The following is a 14,585-nucleotide window of genomic DNA, read 5'->3' on the forward strand; positions in this document are numbered from 1 at the left end:
CTGGAGGACAGTTGGATGATGCACGGTTTCATGTCTGTCTTGGGGATTCTGCCTAGAAGATTACCAGAGGCAGACTTGTGATTGCTAGAGGCGCCAAGGCTAGCAGCCTCTATCCTCTTGTTGTATCTAGGTCTTCTGTAGACCATGTTTTGGCACTGGGCTCTATCCCACATGTATCACTTTGACATGCCCGTTTGGGGCATATGTCTTTGAAGGGAATGAAAATGTTATCTGGTTTGCAATATCTTCCGCCTTTGGACTATGCACGTTTTGACTTGTGTGATCATTGTCTTTATGGTAAGCAGAATAGGTCTACGCATAAGAAATCGGGTAAGCCATGCATGAGTGAGCCCTTGGCTTTGGTGCATTCAGATGTTTGTGGGCCCATGCCGTGTATGTCTATGGGTGGCACGAAGTACTTTGTTGCCTTCATTGATGATTTTTCTAGGAAAGTGTGGGCTTATCCCATAAAGCAAAAGTCCGATGTCTTGGCATTTTTTCAGTGTTGTCTTGCTCTTGTTGAGAACCAGACTGGGTATAGGCTGAAATGCCTTAGACTGACAATGGGGGAGAATATGTCTCACGTGCTTTTGAGTAGTTTTGTGATGACAGGGGTATTAAGCGTCAGTTGACCGCCCCTTACACCCCCGCTCAAAATGGTTTGGTTGAGCACATGAACAGGACTATTCAGGAGCGTGTCCGCTCTATATTTAGCCATGCAGGCCTACCACAGAACTTTTGGGCTGAGGCAGTTAGTATGGCAGTGCATGTCATAAACCGATCACCTTCTAGTGGATTGGATTTCCAGGTTGCAGAGGAAGTTTGGGCTAGTAAGCCACCCTCTTATGCACATCTCCGTGTCTTTGGATGTGAGGCATTTTGCCCAAGGACAAGAGGAGTAAGTTGGATCCAAAGAGCATTAAATGAATCTTTCTTGGTTATGGTGATTCAGGAGAGATGGGCTATCGCCTATGGGATCCACAGGCACGAAAAATAGTACGCAGCCATGATGTAGTCTTTCATGAAGACAAGATGCACATGTAGCGTGAGAAGGTGGTTGAGATCGCAGAGTGATATTTCAAGAGGACCCTAGAGCTCCTGCACAGCCAGTTGGACGGCCTACAGCTGCAGCAGATACTCATAGTCAGGGTGTTGGACAAGCAGCTGGGCAGGCAGCAGAGCCTACAGTGAGACGATCTGCTAGAGACAGATGTCCAACTGATAGATTTCAGCCCTCTATGCATTATGTTTTGTTTACAGATGCAGGAGAGCCTTTCACTTATGATGAGGCTATGCGCAGGGGTGACAGTCACTCCTGGGAGAGGGCTATGCAGTCTGAGATCGACTCCTTGCATAAGAATGAGACTTGGGATTTGGTTGCCTTGCTTAAGGGCAAGAAGGCTTTGCCATGCAAGTGGGTGTACAAGCTGAAAAGTACCCCTGGACACCCCAAGCCGGCATACAAGACTAGATTGGTAGCAAAGGGTTTTAAGCAGGAGCATGGTGTAGACTTTGATGATGTCTTTTCTCCTATGGTTAAGATGACCACCTTGCACTTGGTCTTGGCTTTGGTTTCTTAGCTTGACTTAGATCTATATCAGATGGATGTTAAGATGGCTTTCTTACATGGGGACTTGCATGGTGAGATCTATATGGAGCAGCCTAAGGGCTTTGCAGAACCTGGCAGGGAGCACCTAGTGTGCAAGTTGAAGAAAAGTCTTTATGGCTTGAAGCAGGCACCTAGGGAACGGTATCATAAATTTGATGCCTTTATGCAGTCACAGGGCTACAGCAGGAGTGCTATGGATCCGTGTCTTTACACGAAGAAAGCCCCTGATGGTTCATTGCTTATTTTGGTACTCTATATGGATGATATGCTGATAGCAAGGAAAGCTCATGATGAGCTAGATGCTCTTAAATCTCAGCTGAAGAAGAGCTTTGAGATGAAGGATTTGGGACAGGCCTCTCACATACTTGGTATGCACATAAGATGCGACAGGCATCAGGGACTCCTCTACTTGTCATAGAGGGAGTATATTCATAAAGTTCTTGAGCGCTTCCGCATGCAGGACGTAAAGCCTATTGGCTATCCATTGCCTTCTTATGTTAAGGTATCACAGGCCGATTGTTCGCAGACAGATGAGCAGAGGGCCGAGATGGCCCAGCTCCCTTATGCTTCAGCCGTGGGCTTTTTGATGTATGCCATGATAGCCACTCGTCCTGATATTGCCTTTGCAGTTGGTGTTGTGGCACGCCATATGGCTACACCTGGCAGAAAACATTGGGATGCCGTTAAGGGTATCATGAGGTACCTGAAGGGCACAACAGATCTGTGTATTTGCTATGGCAACTAGGATACAGGGGTCATGGGGTACACTGACTCCGATTATGCAGGACATGTAGATAGTAGGAAGTCCACTTCTGGCTATGTATTCACCTATGCTGGAGGTGCTGTCTCTTGGATGTCCAAGGTTCAGAAGTGTACGGCTTTGTCTACCACTGAGGCCGATTATGTTGCAGCCACTGAGGCTTGCAAGGAGGCCATATGGCTAGGCTTGCTCACCTTGGGATTGATGCTATACCTACATTGCATTTGGATTCTATGAGTGCCATCCAATTGGCTAAGAATCCGGTCTTCCATGCCAAGACGAAACACATTGAGGTGATGTATCACTTCATACGTGATGTCCTGGAGGACAAGTCTATTGACCTTGTCAAGATCTCCACTAACGAGAATCCTGCAAATCTGCTCAGAGCACTTTGCCTTCCTCAAGAGATTGATGGGCATTGGATGAGATGTTGCCTTTCCTCATCCCTTGTACCTATGTACAGTTGTACTGTCTTTTTCTTTTCTTTTCTCTCTCACTGGGGCAGATTCGCCTTTAAGTGGAAGGTTTTTGGGGTAAAGGCACCTCCGTCGTGCCACCCCGTGTATTACTACACTGACAGTATCCGCCACTGCACACTGCATGTGACGGGCGCCCGTCACGTCACTTTATTCTTTACATTCATTTTAATGACTAGTAAATAAAGGAAGGCCCGGTCACACATTGTGACTGTTGGAGTTCCCATTTCTTGTCTCTCTCTTTCTTGCTCTTGCTGTCCCACCATAGCTTGCGTGCAAGCTTCGATCCTTCTCACCTTTCAGAAATTCACTAGGAAATTAATACATGACCTAATCATACATATTGCTAAAACTGAAACTCCTATATCCTAAATACTTGCCCACATTCCCTGAATGTAGGGACAATGAAACATATTTGGGAAGTGATCTAGGGTTTGTCCTTAAGAATCTTATGAGATGGAACTTGGAACCTTAGGTCTGACGACGTCAGCCTAAAGTAATCAGGAACAGATTGTTTCGTGACTCCATTCAATGAGTAGTATAGTTTCATAGTTCGATGCGATGCTTGTGCAACAAGTGCGGAGTCGTATGGTCTTGTGATTGGATCACAAGGGAATGGCCAATTCTCACAATGAGGTTGGCAGGTCCTTACGCAAGTTATCTTGCAAGAGGATGAATAATCATCCTAATATAGTATCTTCTTGAATAAAGTTAATTGTTTGGAAGAAAAAGACTAGTCGATAAGCTGAAATAACCTATGAACTTAAGGTTTGACCAAGTCGGGTTAGTAGGGTACGCCCTAACACAGGATATAGGGGATCTTGCCAAGTTGCAAGTCATTCTGGATCAAGTGCTGGACGCATTCGAAAGGAAGGATTCATTCCTTAGCAGTTTGCCAAAAAAAACGACCAATGGAAATGTTTGTGCTTGTTACAGACTTAAGAGCACTATTTGGTTTTGTTTGATCAATGAATTAGATAAATGGATATCTAATACTTCAAGTTGAAGGCTTGAAGGGAGTGGTAGCTTTAATTACACCCGACTGCCTGCTTGACCCTAACCAAGGGGGTTGTTAACCGCACCGGGAAAGTGGACCAAACCCGCCGCGAGAGGTCTCTCCATTGAGCGCTACTTGGAGCAGGAGGACGCTTGGGTGCCAGGGGGGACTCTGACCGTAAATCCCTCGCGTTCCAGGTCCTACAGAAGAGACTAACGTGACTCGGGATTGGATCTTGAGGCCCGCATACTAGTCTATGGGTGGAAACTTGGATTAGTGATCCCTGTGGATTGCTGGATAGCCTTCGGGAAGATTGTGGATAAGCCTACGGGTTGGACTTTTTTGTATTTCAAAGATAAGTATGATAACCCGTTAATAAGGAATTTGTTTGACATTGTTTTTCTATGTCAAGTGATATGATTACGTGAAAAAACTAGTGCCTAACGGGCTAATTAAAGAAGCCGATTGTTACATGTTCAACTAAATGTGCTAGGTAATTAAATAACTAAAACAACCCGAGGAAAGTGCAGAGGATGGGCCATAGGTCTGGTCCTACGGATGGGTGGTCCTGGTTGGCCGAGAACTTTTCTCAAATCACGATGGACATCAAAGAACACGAACAACAAAAGCGTTGACCTAGAGTTATGATTGATCCCAATTTACGTTGTTTTAGGGGAACGGAATGGAACTATGCCTTATGGCAGAGAGGTTGAGCTTTGCATCCCTTTCGTTTCCCATCCTCCTTGAACCAAGTGCAGCGTGAATCCGCTTCGGACCTGGCATTTTTGCGTAAAGTAGTTCGCTTGGGTCTGACGCTAGTTGCCATTAGGAAATGACCAATAAGGAAAACCCTAATTCAAGTCGATCCTAAGTGGGAACGGCCGGAATACTTCCGCTACGTGGCAGACGCGGAAAGCCCTAGATCGTAAACCCTGTAACAATCCATGGGAGTGCCCGGCAGAGCTTTCTAGACATCCTTTCCGATGGACTACTAAGATGTGTCCTGAAGATACAAGTGGACACATTAGAGTTGGTATAAGAGCGAATCCACAACGGAATTGTTATAAGATAAAGTAAAGCAAATGTTGTTGTCCAAACATTTCCTTACTTTCAATGCTGTCTTGCAGAATTATGAAGCGTGGAAGAAGTTCTTAGTATTTCGAGTCATGTTTATGACTGCAATGCATTCTCCGCATTATCGACAAAGGGTTGAGATGATGAACATCCTGGAGCAAATCTATAAACCATCACCTTTGTACATGGAACGAAGATCGACGGGTGCCTCAGGAATCTACTATATAGCTGCCCACCGGTTTGCTTACCTACAAACAAACCTAAAGAGGATCAAGTGGTTGAAAGACCTGAAAGTCGCAAAGCTGTTCATTTTTGTGGAAGCTCACGTAAACTCAACTCTACATATTCGAGGTCGAAGGGTTGAAATGAACTCATATGTATATGAGGAACTAAACCGTGTGATCCCCGCCGATAGGATTAAAGTGTTGGGGCACCATGAGAAGAATGGGTTCCAAAGGAAAGGATACCTTGAACTTCCAATGAGTTACCGATTCCTGAAGATCCATGACCCAAAACCATGCTATTATACAATTCCTGTAGATAAATGTAATACAATGTTGTTCTCCCCAAACTAAATGTAACAGTTGGCTTATCATCGCAAAAAATGTTGTATTTCGAAAAGGCTATACCCATATAAATACAAATAAGACTTCTTTTTATCTATGTCTAATTGTGCGTGAGAATTGATAAAAAGTTAAGTAGTTACATTGCTTGCGTGATAGTAGAAATGGAGATGTAATATAAATCAATAAGGATTATCATATAATAATGTTAAGAAACCTTTATCCAGGCGCAACCCCAGGTACAGGTTCCTAGTTCGCCTCCTACATCAAGTACTACTGTAATCCAAGAGAAGAAGTTTCTTCTCAAGCAGGTTAAGCTGCCCAAATTTGATGGGAGAGGCAGGTCCATCCAAGCAGATGTTGAAATTTGGATTGAATCCATGGAGGATTACTTCAAATCGGCCGCCGGTACTGCACCTGCCAATCAGGCTATGCTTGCCAAGCTAAAGCTCACCAGCGAAGCCAGGCTGTGGTGGAAGCAATGGTGCAAGGATCAAGGGATCGCGGAGGGATCCGTTACCTGGGAGAAACTGAAGAAAGCCGTGCAGGGAAGATACTTAACACCTGCATATCACACGCAGAAAATGAATGAGTTCTATGAGCTAAAACAGTTGGGGCTCACTCTTGACGCATATTACTCTAAATTCGTCTCACTTCTTAAGTATGCGCCACAGATGGACATGACACAACAGGTGTCCAAATTTTGTGCTAGTTTAAATCCCCTAGTAAATATCCGTCTCAAATTTATGCGTCCATCAGATCTTTAGGACGCTCTTATTCGAGCTGCGCCTATAATTCAGGAGGTGCAGGCTAGACCAAGGGGTAACAAAACTTGGTCTTATAATGACCCGAACAAAGGAGCATTCAGGCCTTAAATGAAGGGAGTTCAAGGTCATAATCAAGGACAAAGAAAGAAAGCAAGGACTAATAACATCAACAACTTTGTTCCTACTCAAAGCAATGGTAGAGAAACCTCCGTTGTTTCCACTGCAACGAGCTCGGTCACTTCAAGAGGCAATGTCCCAAGCTTGGAGGAGAACATCGCCAAGCACATTTCCAAGGACGGGCCGTGGTCAAGGAGTTGCTACCCGAGGCAGAGGAAGAACTGCTTGTGTTGCCAATAGGCAAATGTGCGAAGAAGAAGAAGATCTGACCATGGAAGAAGAGTTTGAAAGGGCGACAGTCCATGCCGCTCTACACAAGAAAGGCCCGAATCGCCAGTTCTCGGTGATTCAAACACCGTCGATCTATCAAGGTAAAAGTTTCAAGATCTTGATTGATTGTGGCAATACACATTCTTTTATCTCACCAGCTTGTGCAAAAAGATTAGGAATAGCCACAGTAGAAGCACTTACCTTGCTTGTGGAATTGGCAAATGGTCATGAGGTTACTTGTACCCGGAAAACTGCTAAGGTGGAATTATTTCTGGGAGGAAAGAAGACTTTGGTCAAATTCAGAGTCATGAATCTAGGTATCCATGAGTGTCTACTCGGAATGGATTGGCTTAAGCCTAACGACGCCCACATTCATTGTAGGAGGGGCCAAGTTTCCTTTTGGAACTTTGAAAAGGAATTAGTCACAACTCAAGGTGAGGTTGGAGTGCCAAAAATCCAATTGGCCAAAGCATCTCGGATCATAAAAGGAGTCATAAAAGGATTACCTGTCTACTTAATTAAGCTCAACAAGCTAGATCAGAAGCAAGAGTCTAGTGAAGGACCTTCTTGGCTAAATGAATACGCGGATGTATTCCTTGAAGAGTTGACAGAACTCCCGCCTCAAAGAGAAGTGGATCTTGAGATTAAGTTAGTACTAAGAGCTGCAACAATTGCAAAAAGACCTTATAGAATGTCTATACCGGAAGCAATTGAGCTGAAGGAACAACTCAAGTAACCGCTAAATCAAGGCTACATCCGTCCTAGCAGTTCACCATGGGGAGCTCCAGTACTGTTTCAGAAAAAGAAAGATGGAACACTTCGGCTATGTATTGATTACCGAGGATTGAATCAATCAACAGTCAAGAACAAGTATCCTATTCCCAGAATAGATGAGCTTCTTGATCGCCTTCAAGATGCAAAGATCTTCTCCAAGATTGATCTCAGGTCGGGTTGCTATCAAATAAGGATCAAGGAAGAAGATATCCCAAAGACAGCCTTCAACACAAGATATGGGCACTTTGAATTCCTAGTTATGTCATTTGGGCTTACGAATGCACCTGCCACCTTCAACAGGTTAATGCAGGATATCTTTAGGCCATATCTTGATGATTTAGTACTTGTCTTCTTCGACGACACTTTAGTCTATTCCAAACAGGAAGAAGATCATGAACCCCAACTTCAGATTGTCCTTGAGACAATGAGGTCACATAAGTTGTATGCTAAGATGAAGAACTGTGCATTCTTCAAACGTTAGATTGAATATCTGGGATTCATAGTATCAGCAAAAGGAATCTTAGTGGACCCAGCCAAGGTCAGAGATGTGATAGAATGGCCAATACCAACATCTGTCAAAGAAATATGTAGCTTTCTTGGATTCATAGGATGGTATAGGGTCTTCATAAAAAACTATGCTTTGATTGCAGCACCTCTGAGACGGACTTACTAAAGAAGCAAACTTCCATTGCATGGTCAACTCTCGAACAAACTAGATTTGATAGGTTGAAGCAGAGTTTGGTATCAGCACCTATCCTAAAGCTTTCAGACCTCAATAAGGATTTCAAGATAGTAACTGATGCTAACACACTTGCCTTGGGATGTGTGCTCATGCAGGAAGGTCATCCTGTAGCATACTCTTCAAGGAAATTGAAGAGTCATGAGAAGAATTATGCTACGCATGATCTGGAATTGCTAGCTGTCATCCATGCTCTAAAGTTTTGGAGACACTACCTGTTGGGTAACAAGTTTACTCTAGTAACTGACCATAAGAGTCTCAAATGGATCTTTACCCACAATGAGCTCAACATGAGGCAACGTCGATGGATTGAAGTGCTGGAGGAATATGACTTTGAAATCAAGTACCGACCAGGGAAAGAGAATGTAGTTGCCGATGCACTCAGTCGCAAGGCATTCCTTAATTCTCTAATCTTGCAAAATTCATCAACAGCTAGATCTCTAGCTACAAAAGTATCTATGCCAAACAATCCAATACTTGAGTTAGCTAGAGAGGATGCATGCCATGACCCGGCCTACCAAACAATGCTAAGTGAGATCTCTATCGAGGATCAGAACCAAAAGTTGTAGGCTAAGTATCATGAAATTTCTATCAATAGTGGACTTATCTACTATAGAATAAGGCTGTGTATACCAACAAGCCAATCACTTAAGTAGAAGATATTGTGGGAAGCTCATGATTCCCCTTTCGCAGGACATCCTGGCTATGGCAAGATTCTCAATGCAGTTAGGAAGAGCTACCATTGGGAGAGGCTCAAAGGTGACGTTCTCAAGTATGTCACCGAGTGTTTGTCTTGTCAACGTATCGAAGCCGAACATGTCAAGATGCCAGGGAGGCTGCAACCGCTTGACATCCCCCAAATGAAATGGAAATTCATCAGTATGGACTTTGTTGTTGGCCTACCCCAAGTTCAGGGAGGATACAACTCCATCATGGTTGTGGTTGACATGCTTACTAAGGTTGCACACCTTATTCCAGTAAAGACAAACTATAAAGCCTCAGACATTGCAAGATTGTTTATCAAGGAGATATTCGAGCTACATGGGCTACCAAGAAGAATCGTTAGTGATCGTGATTCTCTTTTCACATCACACTTCTGGAGAGCCATCTTTGAAGCCATTGGAATCCAACTCTGCTTTAGCACCACTTACCATCCCCAAACGGATGGACAAACAGAGCGAGTAAATCAAGTCATCGAGGATATGCTTAGGGCATACTGTTGTCGTGAGCTGAAAAGGGGGATTCAATACTTACCTTTGGTTGAATTTGCCTAGAATGCTTCTTACCAAAAAACCATTGAGATGACCCCTTTCCAAGCATTGTATGGTCATGACTGTCGAAGCCCCCTAAACTTCTTAGATCCAACCTTGAGGGTTGAAGCTTCAAGGCAAATGTTGGAAGAGATGGATGACCAAATAAATTCAATAAGACAGGACATCCAAGCTGCCAAGGATAGACAAAAGGCCTACGCGGATTTGAAGCGTCAAGATAGAGTCTTCAAAGAAGGAGACATAGTCTTCATTCGCGTACACCCTAAGAAGAGTTCCCTATCCTTAGGAGATTGCAAGAAGCTAAGTCCAAGGTATTGTGGACCATACAAGATCCTCAAATGCCTAGGACCTAATGCTTATAAACTGCAACTCCCTGAGAACCTAAAGGTTCACAATGTATTCCATATCAACCTATTGAAGAAGTATGTACCTAATCTTAACCATGTACTTGATGATCAACAAGTTGTAATGCCTAGTCAAGGAGTCCTTGAACTAAGGCTTGACAAGATCTTAGATGTTAGGGAGAGACAATTGAGATCCAAAACCTTGAGAGAATGCCTCGTCCAATGGAAAGATTATCTTGAAGAGGATGCCACTTGGATAGATGAAAGCACTTTCAACCATCAATATCCCCAATTTATCTCGAGATGAGGACATCTCCATTCCTCCAAGGGGGAGAGAATGTAACGTTTTGATTTTTCTTCCCACGCATGAACTACTTCTATAAGACATAGGGATATTTTTTAAAAAAATTAAATAGAGGCAAAAAAAATTTCCCTCTCCTCCAGCCGACTATCGAGCTGGACGAAGACGGGAATAGAATGTGAAGCAAGCTCCTTGTTGGAGCTTGCTTACACTCTGAGGCATGCGGCTCGACGCGTGGGGGAGGGAGGATCTTATCCCCTCCCCCTATTTAAATCCTGGCCTTGGAAGAGAAGCAAGGGAAAGGCGCTGGCCTTAATGCCATAGGAGGAGGCTCTGTAGCATCATGAAGGGAGTGTTGTTGCCTACTATTGCTGTGAGGAGAGAGATTGAATGTGGCCATTACCGTAGAGCTAGAGAGGAAGTGATGAGCCAGGAAGGGCTTCCAGGAGATATGCTGGGTGCAGTTGCTCACGCCGCATGCCACTACTGAGAAGGAGTGGAGGCGTTGATTGTCGCCGTATGCCAGGACATCATCGACCTCTGCCATCGCAGTCCGCACCGCACCCCGTCAGCATGTCGCCAAATCGGTTGTATTTTTCCCTCCCATCCCACGTGTAGAAGCACTGAAGCTTCTAAAAGCTTATAAGGGCTTCATAAGCCCCCTTTTCCCCCAAAAGAATTCTGACCTTAAAGGTCTTATTCTCCCCCCCCGGTGTCTTAAAACCCTCCTTAGGCCCCCTTCCTGTGGCCTCTTGAAACCCCCCTTTAAAATTCCTCTCTAAGGCTCCCTTAGGGCCTTTTCCCCCTCCCATAAAAGGTTACCCCAAAGGGCCTCTTCCTCCCCCATATTTTAAATCTCCCTTAGGCCCTTTCCTATAGCCTTAAGACTACCCCCCCTGAATTCCCTCCTAAGACCTCCCTAAACCCTTTTTCTCCCACCCCCAAAAACTCCCTCCCTAAGGGTTCCCTTAGGCCTTTTATCTTCCTTTTTCTTTTCCTCCTAGCCGTGTTTTGTGAGGGATTGTTAAAACAACCCCTACCCTCCCCCCCCAGAATTTCAAAGTCTTCATGTGCCCTTGCGTATAACACCTCATCCACGAAATTTCCTCCCTTTTGTTTTACACCTTTTATTCCCCATTCATGTGAGTCTTTAGAAGGCCATTAAGCCTTTCCCATGGCTTTAATGGGCCTTAGTTGTGAAAGATTTTGAAACACCCCCTTTGCAAAATCCCTACTTCAAGGAGGAAGCCTTCTAAAATTGCTTTCGATGGACGGTGCAAGTTATCACAAAAGGGAGCCACAAGAGAATTTCAAAAAGGAGTTGTAAAGCTACATCCATGACAGAAAGACTACATTCGCGATGCCTCCTAAGAAAGCCCAAGGCGCAGCTGCAGGAGGATCATCTCCTAGCATCCACGTGGACATCTCATCCCAAGCCTAGGTTTTCCTTCCTAATTTTTATTTGGTATTGTTATAATTCAATCGTGCAAGGATAATTGTTGGAAATAGGATGCATTTTTTGTCTTAAATACTTTAGAAAAATTAGCTCATGACGGAGGAATTTAGTCATTAATATTTTCAAAAAAACAAGCAAAATAAAGGGCACATAAATGCATTTCTAGAAAATAGCTTTATGCATTACAATGAATTAAAATTAGATTAATGTCCATTGCTATAAAACGGAATTAAAATAGTATACTTCATTTAAACATGGAAGTATAAACTGCATATCACATTATTAAGCCATATCCTTTTCGCAATGAATCATGATGGGAAGTGCTAGGAATCCTTAGGAAAGTGCAAGGCATGAAATGATTCTTACGATGCATAACTCTAGGCAAATATCGTTTGTCAATTGCATAAATTGTCAAGTAGAAGGTTTCTTGTTTAGCATGAAGTTATAGGAAGATTAGTTAGAATTAACCTAACCTATGCCTGACCTTAATCGATAAGTTAAGGTTGAAAAAATCAATTTACGCGTAGACAACAAGCCAAGTGTTTATGAAATTTTAACGTAACTATCTTCAAGAGTTAAAAAAAGTGGCACTAACCTAAACACCTAAACCGCGGAGTACTCATTTAGAATGAGTTAAATTCCAAGAAATTCACTAGGAAATTAATATGTGACCTAATCATACGTATTGCTAAAACTGAAACTCCTATATCCTAAATACTTGCCCACATTCACCGAACGTAGGGACAGTGAAACATATTTGGGAAGTGATCTAGGGTTTGTCCCTAAGAATCTTACAAGATGGAACTTGGAAGCCTATGAGTGATGATGTTGTTGAGATATCGAGCTCCACTCGTGATACGCCAGGGTGACCGTTGTGTATTTATGTCATCGACTTGTCAGTTTCAGACGCGGTTGGTACACTGCCCATGAATAATAGCTACATGATAGCTATCCTTATCTACTCTAGTTCGTGGCTCAGTTAGTATGCCACCTTAGTTAGTTGAGTTTGGTTTGAGACCCATATATAGGGTTCTTCTATTTCTTTGTATGAGAGTTCTTTTGGCTTACACAACTAAGAAGAGGAAAACTGTTTTCAGCCTCCACCCTTGTGTATCTTCCCCCATTGTGCAAGCAAGAAAGCTACAATTGAGACTCCTTCCTTCTCTCCCACAATCTTGACATGGTATCAGAGCCTTGTTCATGGTAAGGAGCTCAAGAAAGCAAGCCAAGCTCGTGGTGTTCTGGTAAGAGGAGCAGTGTTGCTTTCATTTTCTGTTTTGGGAGCAGATCTCTGTAGGTAGCACAGCCGAAAATTTTGGAGTGCATTGTCTCAGGTTGAGATGCACTTGCTTCCATTGGGTCGCTAGTGGAAGATGATGATTTAGTTTCTGTGACCTTGAATGGTCTAGGAAAGGATTATGCACAGTTTTGGACATCCATTTCAGTTCGTGAAAGATTTCCTGATTTTGAGGAGTTGATTGCTCTTCTAATTTCTGAGGAGCAGAGAAATGGTGGTGCATCTTCTTCAGGAGGAACTTCAAAAGAAACTGTCTTCTACTCAAATGCTGGAAGAGGTAGAGGCAGAGGTAGAGGAGGCAGATTTGGAGGCCGTGGTAGAAATCAGAATATGCAGCAAACTCAAGAAAACCAGTCCTATGGAGGAGGACGTGGTAACTCTAGAGGCAGGGGGAGCCAAAGAGGTCGTGGTGGATGGCAAAGAGGCCAAAATGCAAACAGCAATGTTGAATGCTACTATTGTCGTAAAATGGGTCATATGGCTAAAGACTGCTATAAAAATCAGAATGATATCATGAATGGGAAATTGCAACAAGGAAAAACGACCCGAATATCACCAAGAATCTGGTTTTTATTGGTCAAATGGTTGAACAGGGCTTGCAGGTCAGATTTAAACCTCATGGATGCTTTGTTGAGGATATGAAAAATAAAGGTCGCTTGATAGCAAAAGGAAAGAAGAAGGGCAGAATGTTTACGTTGGATGCAGACATGTCTGAATTGAGTGTAGCAATGTTTGCACAAGGGACCGGTGTAGTTGCAGATATTGATATCTGGCATAAACGCATTGGTCATGTTAATGTACAGTGACTTAAATCAATGCAGGCCCAAAATATTGTTGCAGGATTGCCTAGATTCAAGGTTGCAGAAATGCATAAGGTATGTGAAGCCTATCAGTTTGGAAAACAGGCAAGGAAACCATTTCCTAGACACGTTCAAGAGAGTAAGAAGCCATTGGAATTAATCCACTCTGATGTGTGGAATACTAAAGCTGCGTCTCTTGGAGGCTGTCATTATTTTGTCACTTTTATTGATGACTATAGCAGAAAATTTTGGGTGTATTTTATGAAGAAGAAAAGTGAAGTGTTTGGGCATTTCAAAACTCTTAAATCCATGGTTGAAAAAGAAATAGGTCTGCAAATGAAATGCCTAAGGTCAGATGGAGGGGGAGAGTACCTCTCAAATGAGTTTACAAGGTTCTTGTAGGAGCATGGCATAAAGCAGCAATATTCATGTAGTCATACCCCACAACAAAATGGAATTGCAGAAAGGAAAAACAGGCATATTGGAGAGGTATCTCGTGCCATGCTCAATGAAAAAGACCTGCCAGATTTTTATTGGGCTGAAGTAGTTGCTACAGCAGTCTACATAATGAACAGGACTCCCACTACAGCAATACATGGGATGACTCCAGAGGAGAGGTATACTGGTAGGAAACCAGATATTTCTCATTTGAAAATTTTTGGTTGCATTGCCTATGTACATGTGCCAGATGAGTTGAGATCCAAGTTGGATCCAAAGGCTGAGAAGTGCATCTTTATTGGTTACTCTCTGCAGCAAAAAGGGTATAGATGCTATAACCCTTCTACTCGTAAGTTTACAATGAGCAGAGATGTTTTTTTTAATGACATGAGTAGCTGGTATAAACCAGTAAATGTGATTGATGATGTAGATGCACAAAATGGTAATGCTGCACAGAATTCACAGCAGCAGTCACAAAATATTAGTGGACCTGGAGCGTCCTCTAGAAGTGGTTCACATTCATCGCCATGGA

This window comes from Lygodium microphyllum, chromosome 6 (genome assembly GCF_053477565.2).
Source record: "Lygodium microphyllum isolate KBCC chromosome 6, Lygodium_microphyllum_v1.1.10, whole genome shotgun sequence".
Classification (NCBI taxonomy): domain Eukaryota; kingdom Viridiplantae; phylum Streptophyta; class Polypodiopsida; order Schizaeales; family Lygodiaceae; genus Lygodium; species Lygodium microphyllum.